At 35.0% G+C, this 9,385-nt stretch overlaps 1 protein-coding gene across 2 annotated transcripts in view; it reads left to right on the top strand.

The window, feature by feature from the left end:
- The first annotated feature begins 1,109 nt into the window (after positions 1–1,109).
- The window catches only part of LOC107679075 (receptor-type tyrosine-protein phosphatase S-like), a 249,286-nt gene continuing 241,010 nt past the window's right edge, over positions 1,110–9,385 (top strand). For both annotated transcript variants that reach the window (XM_016474496.1, XM_016474495.1), the window contains exon 1: positions 1,110–1,400. The gene's annotated coding sequence lies outside the window, so the exon portion shown is untranslated. The remainder of the gene's footprint in view (positions 1,401–9,385) is intronic.

Raw genomic sequence — 9,385 nt, 5'->3', positions numbered from 1 at the left:
GTATTTAAGAAAACAGAACAAAAGTACACAAAAGCTATAATGTGATATATTATTTTTTTTTACAATTAATTTGTAATCAGTTAATAGGTTTTACTGTAGCATTTTTACATTCCTTTTACATTGTAATTCAGTTCTTTTTATTTTAGAAGTTTGATAAAATTATCATTGCTGTAATGTTAATCTTTAATTGTCATTAAAATATATTTAATTATTTAGATGTTAATTATATAATTATTTAAATCATAAAAAAATTATTACTGCATTAAATTAAATTAATTATTTAAATATTGAATAATTATATTAATATTTTTTAAATCGTTACTGTATTGTCTTTCTTTATGATGATTGTAATGAAAAATATAATAATTATGTCCAGAAAGAATGATTTTTATTACTGTATTAAAATAAATCAAATTGTTTAAATGTTGAATAATTCTATTAATATTATTTAAATCATAAATGCATTGTATTTAATTTATGCTGTTTTCGATTAAAAAATGTATATATTGCCCAGAAATAATGATTTTTATTACTGTATTAATTAATATTTAATTTTATTAATATATATTTTTGCAGTAGTATTTTACACAACAATGACATGTAATATGCTGTTAAATCTATTATCATTTTTATTTACAATAAATTTGTAAATTTTAACAAGTTAATATGATTTACAGTAGCATTTTTAGCATTAAAATAGCATTTATATTGCTTTTATGTTATAATTCTGTTTTATATTACTCTGATCAAATCTCATTCTCATTATTGTAATGTTAAAAAAAAAAGTTGTTTTGCAAATTATTAATAAAATAAATTAAATAATTATATTAATATTATTTTAATCATACATCATTATCTATATTGCCTCTATGCTGATTCTAATTTAAAAAATTATGATTTTTATGACTGTACTAATAAATCTTTAATTTAATAACATTTTATTACTGTATTACTAAATATCTAATGGAAATCCTTTTTGAGAATAATTACCTTTACAAGCAAACAAAAGAGGCGTGGCTTCAGCCAGCGAGTTCCTAAAAGGGGCGGGGTCAGCGTGAGAGTCTTATAAAGGAGGGGTGGAGTCCGAGTGAGCGAGAGAGAGAGAGCGCGCGCGCGGTGGGTGGGCGTGTCCATGACGTCACCCTGGAGCTCTCCTCAGCGCGCACAGCTGTGGTTTCTCCGGAGCGGAGCTTGAAATCAGACGCGCCGAGCGAGACGCAGCGCTATCCGGGGGGATTTAACCCGCTATTCGCCGCCGCCCGCGCCCGGAGCTCTCTCTATCGCCTTGGATCTGTCCTCTCCTTGGATTATTATCGTTCTTTATCCCTTCCACGAAGATGTAAGGAGGTTTTTCCCGTGCAGAATAACGGAGAACACAGAGACGCGCTCGTTAAAACAAGGTAAGAGCAGTTAAAGGTGTCGCCAGTCACTTTGTATAAATGCCAGAAACGGCTGGGAATAAAACATGCACTTCAGACGAAGTGTGCTGCGATTCTGAAGAGCGTCTGAGCAAGTGTAGGCTATGCGCGCGGAGAAGGTGGTGCCCGGTGCGCAGTTTGCGCTCCAGACGCGTTTTGCGCATTAGCAATAAAGTCATTTTGGATGCATTTCAAGACTTTACAGCCGGTTTTCACGTTTTTGGGGGGTGTTATCCACCAGCTTCATCCGTGGGACACTCATCCCGCCCACAGGATCCCAAAGCCCCGCTTGTGTAAAGTGAGAATTGATGCCACCGTGCGCCGTGCCAGCCTCGCATATCTGATTTCAAGCCTATTTATAATGAAAGTCTGTTTATGCATCTGAGTTGTCCACGCACGCTGATGCCGGCTCTATTTGAGCGATGCGATCTTCTGAGATTCAGTCCAGAAATGCCCACCTGCTGAAAAAACTAGTGAGCAACACTTCATTTCAGCGGACTCAATTATTCAAATCAACATGTAGATGGATTCTGGACAGGTTTTAGTTGACGATTTCATCCCAAAACTAAGAAACCTGCGTCTCTAAGCGCGTATTTGCATTTTATGAAAATTTTATGTAGATCAGTCATTTTAGAAATCAGTTGCATGCTCCGAAACTGATGCTTTCTCTATCTAAGCGTGTTTTGCCTGATTGTACTCATGCACTTAGACTATCTCAACGCACTGTTTTTGTTGTAAAATAGCATGTTAATGCAAAACGTTTCATTTTCAGCATTCTCACGTTTTATTGTGGATGCATTAAATAGTGGAATTGAATAGAGCAATTAATGCTGGAATCACCAAAGGCATGACGGGAGCGCGTCCAGTGTTCAGAATATGGCATCTCATGGACTGAACTTTTGCATTTGCATTTGAATATGTAATATATGTGTACGAATCAGTGTGAGGTTGGAGTTCAGGCTGTTTTCGTTTCTTAAGAAAGCGGCTGATGTCTTTTACTGTTTCATGACGGGTGGATTTGTGCTTTTGCACAGTAATGGACATGCTGTCATTTCGTGCTGGATTTGCATAAAACGAGGCTCGACAGTGGAGTAATTCAAAGCCACACACTCTTCATGGACTTACATCAGCATCTCATCTCAGATTTGAATAAATTAGCTTGATTGTTTCGCGTTGTTGTTTTATAAATGTATGTCTAAGAGGTTTTTGACAGATTTTGCCCATTTCTACTTGTAAATTTGTCCTCAAACTATTGCTAAAAACTACAAACACTCACACTAGTCAGAAATTGTCTTTATTTTGATGAATGTGTATCTAAGTGTCTCCAAATGGAGGTTTTTGTCAGATTTTGCTCATTTCTACATGTTAATTAACCCTCAAACTGTCTAAATATGAACTAACTCACACACGCTAGTCAAAAATGATCTCTATTTTAATAAATGTGTATCTGTATGGCCTCAGTGTCTCCAAATGGAGATTTTTGTTGGATTTCATTACAAATTACAGATTATAAATGATCAAAAATCATCCATATTTTAATAAATGTCATTCTAAATGTCCTCAGTGTCTCAAAATGGAGGTTTTTGTCTGATTTTTGGTAAATGTGTCCTCAAACTCTCCTTATATATGTATTTACTCACACAAAGTAGTCATAAAGCATCTCTGCTTTAATAAATGTGTTGCTAAATGTCTCAGTGGAGGATTTTGTGCTGTTTTGTTGGCTCAAACTCGGACGAAAGGAATCGAGTGTGCTTGTGTTTAGGCCCGGCACTGAAAGAAGTAGTCAGATTTGTCTCTTGATTTGAGTCTAGTTCTCCCGGCAGTGAAGAGGGATAAGTACCTGTCATTCCTTATGTATGAAAACGCTCATCGTTGCTGCATGAATGGACATTGTGTTATTTACGCAGCGAGTCCCGCGGGCCGCTATTGCTCCAGTGCGCTGACGGATTGATCAGGCCACGTATATCTACAGCATGCACCGCTGGCACTGATATATCACACTTACACTAAACTTGGACTGGTGGTGTAACCAAACTGACTGTAATGATGAATAACGATGAGTAATTATTTACAACATTTTTATTTTACAAAAAAAATTAAAAATAAATTCAAGTACGTGCTATTTTTTTACATTTATATATATATATTGTACTTATACATTTTTTTTTTAAGTTCGTGTTTTAGTACATAAAACAAGGCTGTAAATGGCATATTAAACTTCTCATATTTTACTTTTTTTTTTTTACATATTTACTAGAATGATTGCACGTTTTTTAACATTAGAACTATATATTTTTATTTTACAAAAAAAATTAAAAATAAATTAAAGTATGTGCTATTTTTTTACATTTATATATATATATTGTACTTATACATTTTTTTTTTAAGTTCGTGTTTTAGTACATAAAACAAGGCTGTAAATGGCATATTAAACTTCTCATATTTTACTTTTTTTTTTTTACATATTTACTAGAATGATTGCACGTTTTTTAACATTAGAACTATATATTTTTATTTTACAAAAAAAATTAAAAATAAATTAAAGTATGTGCTATTTTTTTACATTTATATATATATATTGTACTTATACATTTTTTTTTTAAGTTCGTGTTTTAGTACATAAAACAAGGCTGTAAATGGCATATTAAACTTCTCATATTTTTCTTTTTTTTTTTTACATATTTACTAGAATGATTGCACGTTTTTTAACATTAGAACTATATACTTTTATTTTAAATTTTTTCCTTTTTCTTTCATTTTTCTTTTATTTTTACTTACAAAAATATTTGTATTTATTTTTACCTTTATATTATTATGTTTATATTTTTGTAGTACGTAAAACAAGGCTGTAAATTTTACGGGAAAAAAACAAGGCTGTAAATTTAAACTAGATTTTACAAAAAAGTTGTCGTATTTGCCTGAACGATTATACGTTTCTTTGATTTGTAATGATGATTTTATTATTATTATTATTATAAAAAAACCCTGTAAGCTCAAATTTATTTATTTTATTAATGATGATTATTTTTTCCCCAAAATTATTATTTTACAAAAAATCTGTAAACTCAAGCAACTATTTATTTATTTATTTATTTATTGTACTCAGTAAATAAATGTATTGTTTTTGACATATTTGCCTGAACATTCATATTTTTTCTTTGATGTAACAAAACTGATGATTAATTTTTCCAGAGTTATTTAAATAATAATTATTATTTTACAAACTAATATGTAAACTGAAGTAGCGACTATTTGTTTGTTTGTTTGTTCATTCATCCATCCATCTATGCTATTCAAGCAATCAGTATAATCAGTATATTAAAGTATATAATTAGAAGGTAACTAATTAGCTAGTTGTAGTTAAAAAGCAGAACTTTTACTATATTGACAACTAGGGCAGCACGATTAATCGAATGCTATTGTCATGCGCATCTCGTCAGTAAAGCCGGTTCTGTGATTAGTAGTAAATCTCCATCACCTGCTTTCAGATGGAGCAGCATTTACTACACAGAGCCGTAGATCACTGACAAGCTACACAAAATCGCGTTCATAATCGCAGACGATTTAATCACGCGATTATGAAATCGAAGAAATCGTTCTGCAGTTATGACTGCTGTTTGCATAGCTTCTCAGAGGCTCTGTGTAGTAAATGCTGCTCCATCTGAAAGGATGTGAAAATACCACATTTAACCACATGTTTTTACTCAGCCGAGTGTTTGAAATAAATCCTTCTGTGAGATGATGTGGCTTCTTGCACAGAATAAGGCACGCAACATATTTCATAGTATTCTAAGCAGTGATAAAGGCTATGTCGATTAGCATTGCATTTAGGGGTGTCGAAATTAATTGTTTCTTCGATGCATCACGATGCAGACGAGGACGGTTTGGTATCGGTTCAGTAATAGACCATAACCGATTATAACATACTGACGCTTTTCTGACGTCATTTGTCGCATACGTGCTTTGTCGCGGTAGCATACATTAGGCGCGTTCGGCTTGAAGCACCGCTGTGCAGAATGATCACTGTATGATCAAGTACCGCGAGAGCGATAAGAGAGCAGACGGATCCTTATGCTTTTGCGGTTGATGTCATACACTCATCCTGCGCAGCGCTGCTTCAAATCGAACGATCCTAATGGCAGAAGGAGGCGAGGTGCGAGTAATTAAAAATGCTCCAACTACTTTAAAAGCTTACATCTGGCCATATTTCGGCTTTTATGAACAACCTGAGCACGACCTGGAGAAGACACGCTGTGTGTAAATCATGTCACGCACAATGAAATATGTAGGGGGTAGGGATGGGCAAATGAAGCCTCGTGAAGCACTGAGGCTTTCCTCTGAATAAAAAATATAGCAGCCAAAAGCCTGTGAAAGATGCTCCGTAGGACGAGGCATCTACCACATATTCCACAGATCGATTCAAGTTACGTGCACAAATAAAAGCCTAACAGTGTGTGTTTGTTGAGTTTCTGATAAATTCATTTACCCATTAAACTGTGCAATTTAATACCAGTACGAATATCAATATGATGTAACAGAAGAATAATGTACTCATATGAATTGCATATGACAAATATTGAATTTTTCTGAAATATATATGACTGGGTATCTAAAATGTAACTGAATGAAAGTGAAGCTTCATTTGTCATTGGTCACGTGATTTCTATGACAATTAACAACACAACACAAGCTTCGAATCGAGGCTTCATCTGGCACGCCCATTTATTTTCGACACAAGCTCCGATGCCTCGGTTCAAATGTTACATCGCTAGTAGGTAATACCACTAACTTAAGAAACCAGGTCAGGTACAGTTCATATATCTGACTGCTTGTATTTATTGACAAAATTGTATAAATGTGAAGTAAAATTGAAAATTGAGGATGCAGTGCATTGTCAATGCATTGTGATGCATCGTGATATCGAAATATAAATATCTTATTTATATTTATGTATTTTTAAAATGAGATCTACGTTTTATTTTAGTTATACACTGGAGGATCTAAATTATTTTATTTATTTTTATTTGTATTGTTAAATTATTTTCTACATTTAGATCTAAATTTAATTTTTTAAATTCTTTATACAATTAGACGATGTAAATCATTTTATTTCATTTATTTTATAATACTTTATTGTATTCTTATTTTATTGTATTATTATATTATATTATGTTATGTTATATGCATACTTAAAAATTGTTTATTTTATGTTATTTTATTGTCAGTGTTCCAAATCTGTTGTTGCCTAAGAAGGCAGCTGCCTGTGTAGGCCGTAGACAGCACTAGGTTTCTTTTTTTTTACACGGCTAGTATTCACTACTCTAACTGTCTACAAGATGCAAATGTTATCTTTGCTTGTTCACTGTAAGTGTTTGAGAAGTTCTCTCATTGAAGTACACTGGAGCGCGTTCATCAATTTTACAGCGGCCACAGTATGTGACTATATTCTTTTCTTGCAGTGCTTTTGCAGAAGGCTCTTTTACATTAGTATGAGCTGACAGTAACCTACACTCGGACCTCACACTTGTTCATTTCCAGGAAAGCTTCAGCCTTTATGTGCTGCAGCTCGACGCTTTAATGGGTTTGATGTGTACCTGCGCTCACACGGGGGGCCCTAAAATAAATTAATAAAAAAAAACGCTTCAGGCAGATCCCAGTTCATCCGTAGTGTGAGGGTCAACAAGACGAGGGGGGGAATAATTATCATAGCAGCGTTTATCAAGCAGTCGAGTTGAGGGGGCGGGGCTTGTTTGGGAATCGAGTCTCGATTTGCATGCTTTCAATAAGCATGTGCTTCGCTGATGCTTTGAAAAGTGTATGAAAATAAATGGCTTGGGGGCGGAGTTAAAAATATGAGGACTTGATGATGTCATCAGAAAAAGAAAGTCATTTTAGAGAGGCCGAAAGAGCTGCATTTTAGTGCAAGAATTGTTTTGTACTATGCATATTGTTTTACCACATACAATGATTTTTTTATTAATTTTGCGTACTTTGAAGTATGGGTAGTATGTAAATCCAGATTCTTTAAACGATGTTTGCAACCCACTTCGTAAAATGACTTATTTCTGTGAAACGGGATCTACTTGATTTTGTCTGTCTGCAGTTCATTGGATGGTGATAAGCGTATGTAAAGTTTATGGCAGGGTGTGTGAGGGGCGGAGTTAAAACCGAGGGCTTGATGATGTCATCAGGAAAGGATAGTTGTTTCAGAGTTGTTTCAAAAGCTGCATTTTAATGATTATGTTTTATTGTTTTGTACTATTTAAAATAGTATGTCGAATATATACTTTTTTACCACATTCAATGATTTATGCACATATTAATTTTGCATACTGCAATGTATGTGTAGTATGCAAATTCAGATTCTTTAAACGATGTTTGCAACCTCTTTTACTTTGTAAAATGATGTCTTTTCGTGACACACGAGCTTCAGTGAGGAAAAAGTACTTGATTTTGTCTATCTGCAGTTGATTGGACGGTATGTAAAGTATACGGCAGGCGGTTTGGGGGCGGAGTAAAAAAATACCAGGACTTGATGAGGTCATCAGAAAAGGAAAATTGTTTTAGAGACAGAAATAGCTGCATTTTAGTTAAATGCAAACTTTTTTTTTTTTTTTTTTGGTATTTAGAATAATGTAGTAGGAAATTGTTCGCAATTAGACCAAGAATAGAATTTTACGAAGAAATAAATAGTTTTTTTACACCATTATGAGTTTAAGTTCTGTAAAAGCCGCTATTTTGATAAATGTAAATTTTGTCTGTATGTCAGCTATGCTCTTTTGTTTATTTTTTGTGTTTTCCAGCACTAAAACAAACATTAAAGGGTTAGTTCAACCAAAAATGAAAATTAGCCCATAAATTACTCACGCTCAAGTCACCCTAGGTGTATATGACTTTCTTCTTTCAGACGATTTATATTATATTATTATTATATTAGTAAGAAAAATATCCATATTCAAAACGTAATAATCACATTAATGTAGCTTGTGCCAACAGTTGTACACAGAAGCAGCTCCAGGCGGATGATGTATGAGTTCAGCGCTGCGCATGCGCCGCTCAGAAGTGATGCACGTGGAAGCGCAGCGGAGAGATCAATGCGCAACGCTGAAGTCATCCGCCCAGAGCTGCTTCTGTGTACAACTGTTGGCTCAAGCTAGATTAAAGTGATTATTACGTTTAGAATATGGATATTTTTCTAACAAAATCACATCGATTCGCTACAGGAGGCCTTTGTTCACCCCCCGGAGCCGTGTGAGACACTTTTTTTTATGGATGGGCGCTTTTTATTTCACTTCTTTTGGACTGATGCATGCAACACCCGCTGAGTGGCATTAAACAGCTTGAAAGATCAAAGACAATTTTTAATATAACTCCGACTGGATTCGTCTGAAAGAAGAAAGTCATATACACCTAGAATGACTTGAGGGTGAGTAATTTATGGGCTAATTTTCATTTTTGGGTGAACTAACCCTTTAAGTGCTGGTTCCACAGCCTTCAGAGAGTGAATGTGTTGACAGCCCGGCGTCAGCGTTTAATGTGTCTGTGACTCATGCTAAAGCTCAGTTGGACACTGGGTCAGTAGGAGGTGGATAGACGGATGATACGGAGCGGAGCACTTAGCAAACGCCGCAGCCGCTGGCTCGTAAACCTTGAAGGTCACCTCAACATTTCAGTGCTCTTCCCGCCCCACCGCCGCGCTGAGATCATCCTCCCGTCGAGGTCTCCTGAGGTTAATGCATCTGGACAAACAGAGGAACACCGCGCTCGTTTGTTCTCCTCCGTTGCCGTCCGCAGTTTTCGTCTGCTGACATAATATCCATGAATGATTCATCCGTGCTCATGTATAATTGCATGAAAGCAGACAGAATGGACTCCAGCAGCTTCATGCACTCTTTACATCTTTATTGGTCTGTTGTGGGATAATCCGATCAGATGCCATATGGGATGCGATGGGACAATGATGAAGG

The sequence above is a fragment of the Sinocyclocheilus anshuiensis genome, unplaced genomic scaffold (genome assembly GCF_001515605.1).
Source record: "Sinocyclocheilus anshuiensis isolate Anshui unplaced genomic scaffold, SAMN03320099.WGS_v1.1 scaffold1580, whole genome shotgun sequence".
Taxonomy (NCBI): domain Eukaryota; kingdom Metazoa; phylum Chordata; class Actinopteri; order Cypriniformes; family Cyprinidae; genus Sinocyclocheilus; species Sinocyclocheilus anshuiensis.
This window is presented reverse-complemented; position numbering and strand designations above follow the sequence as displayed.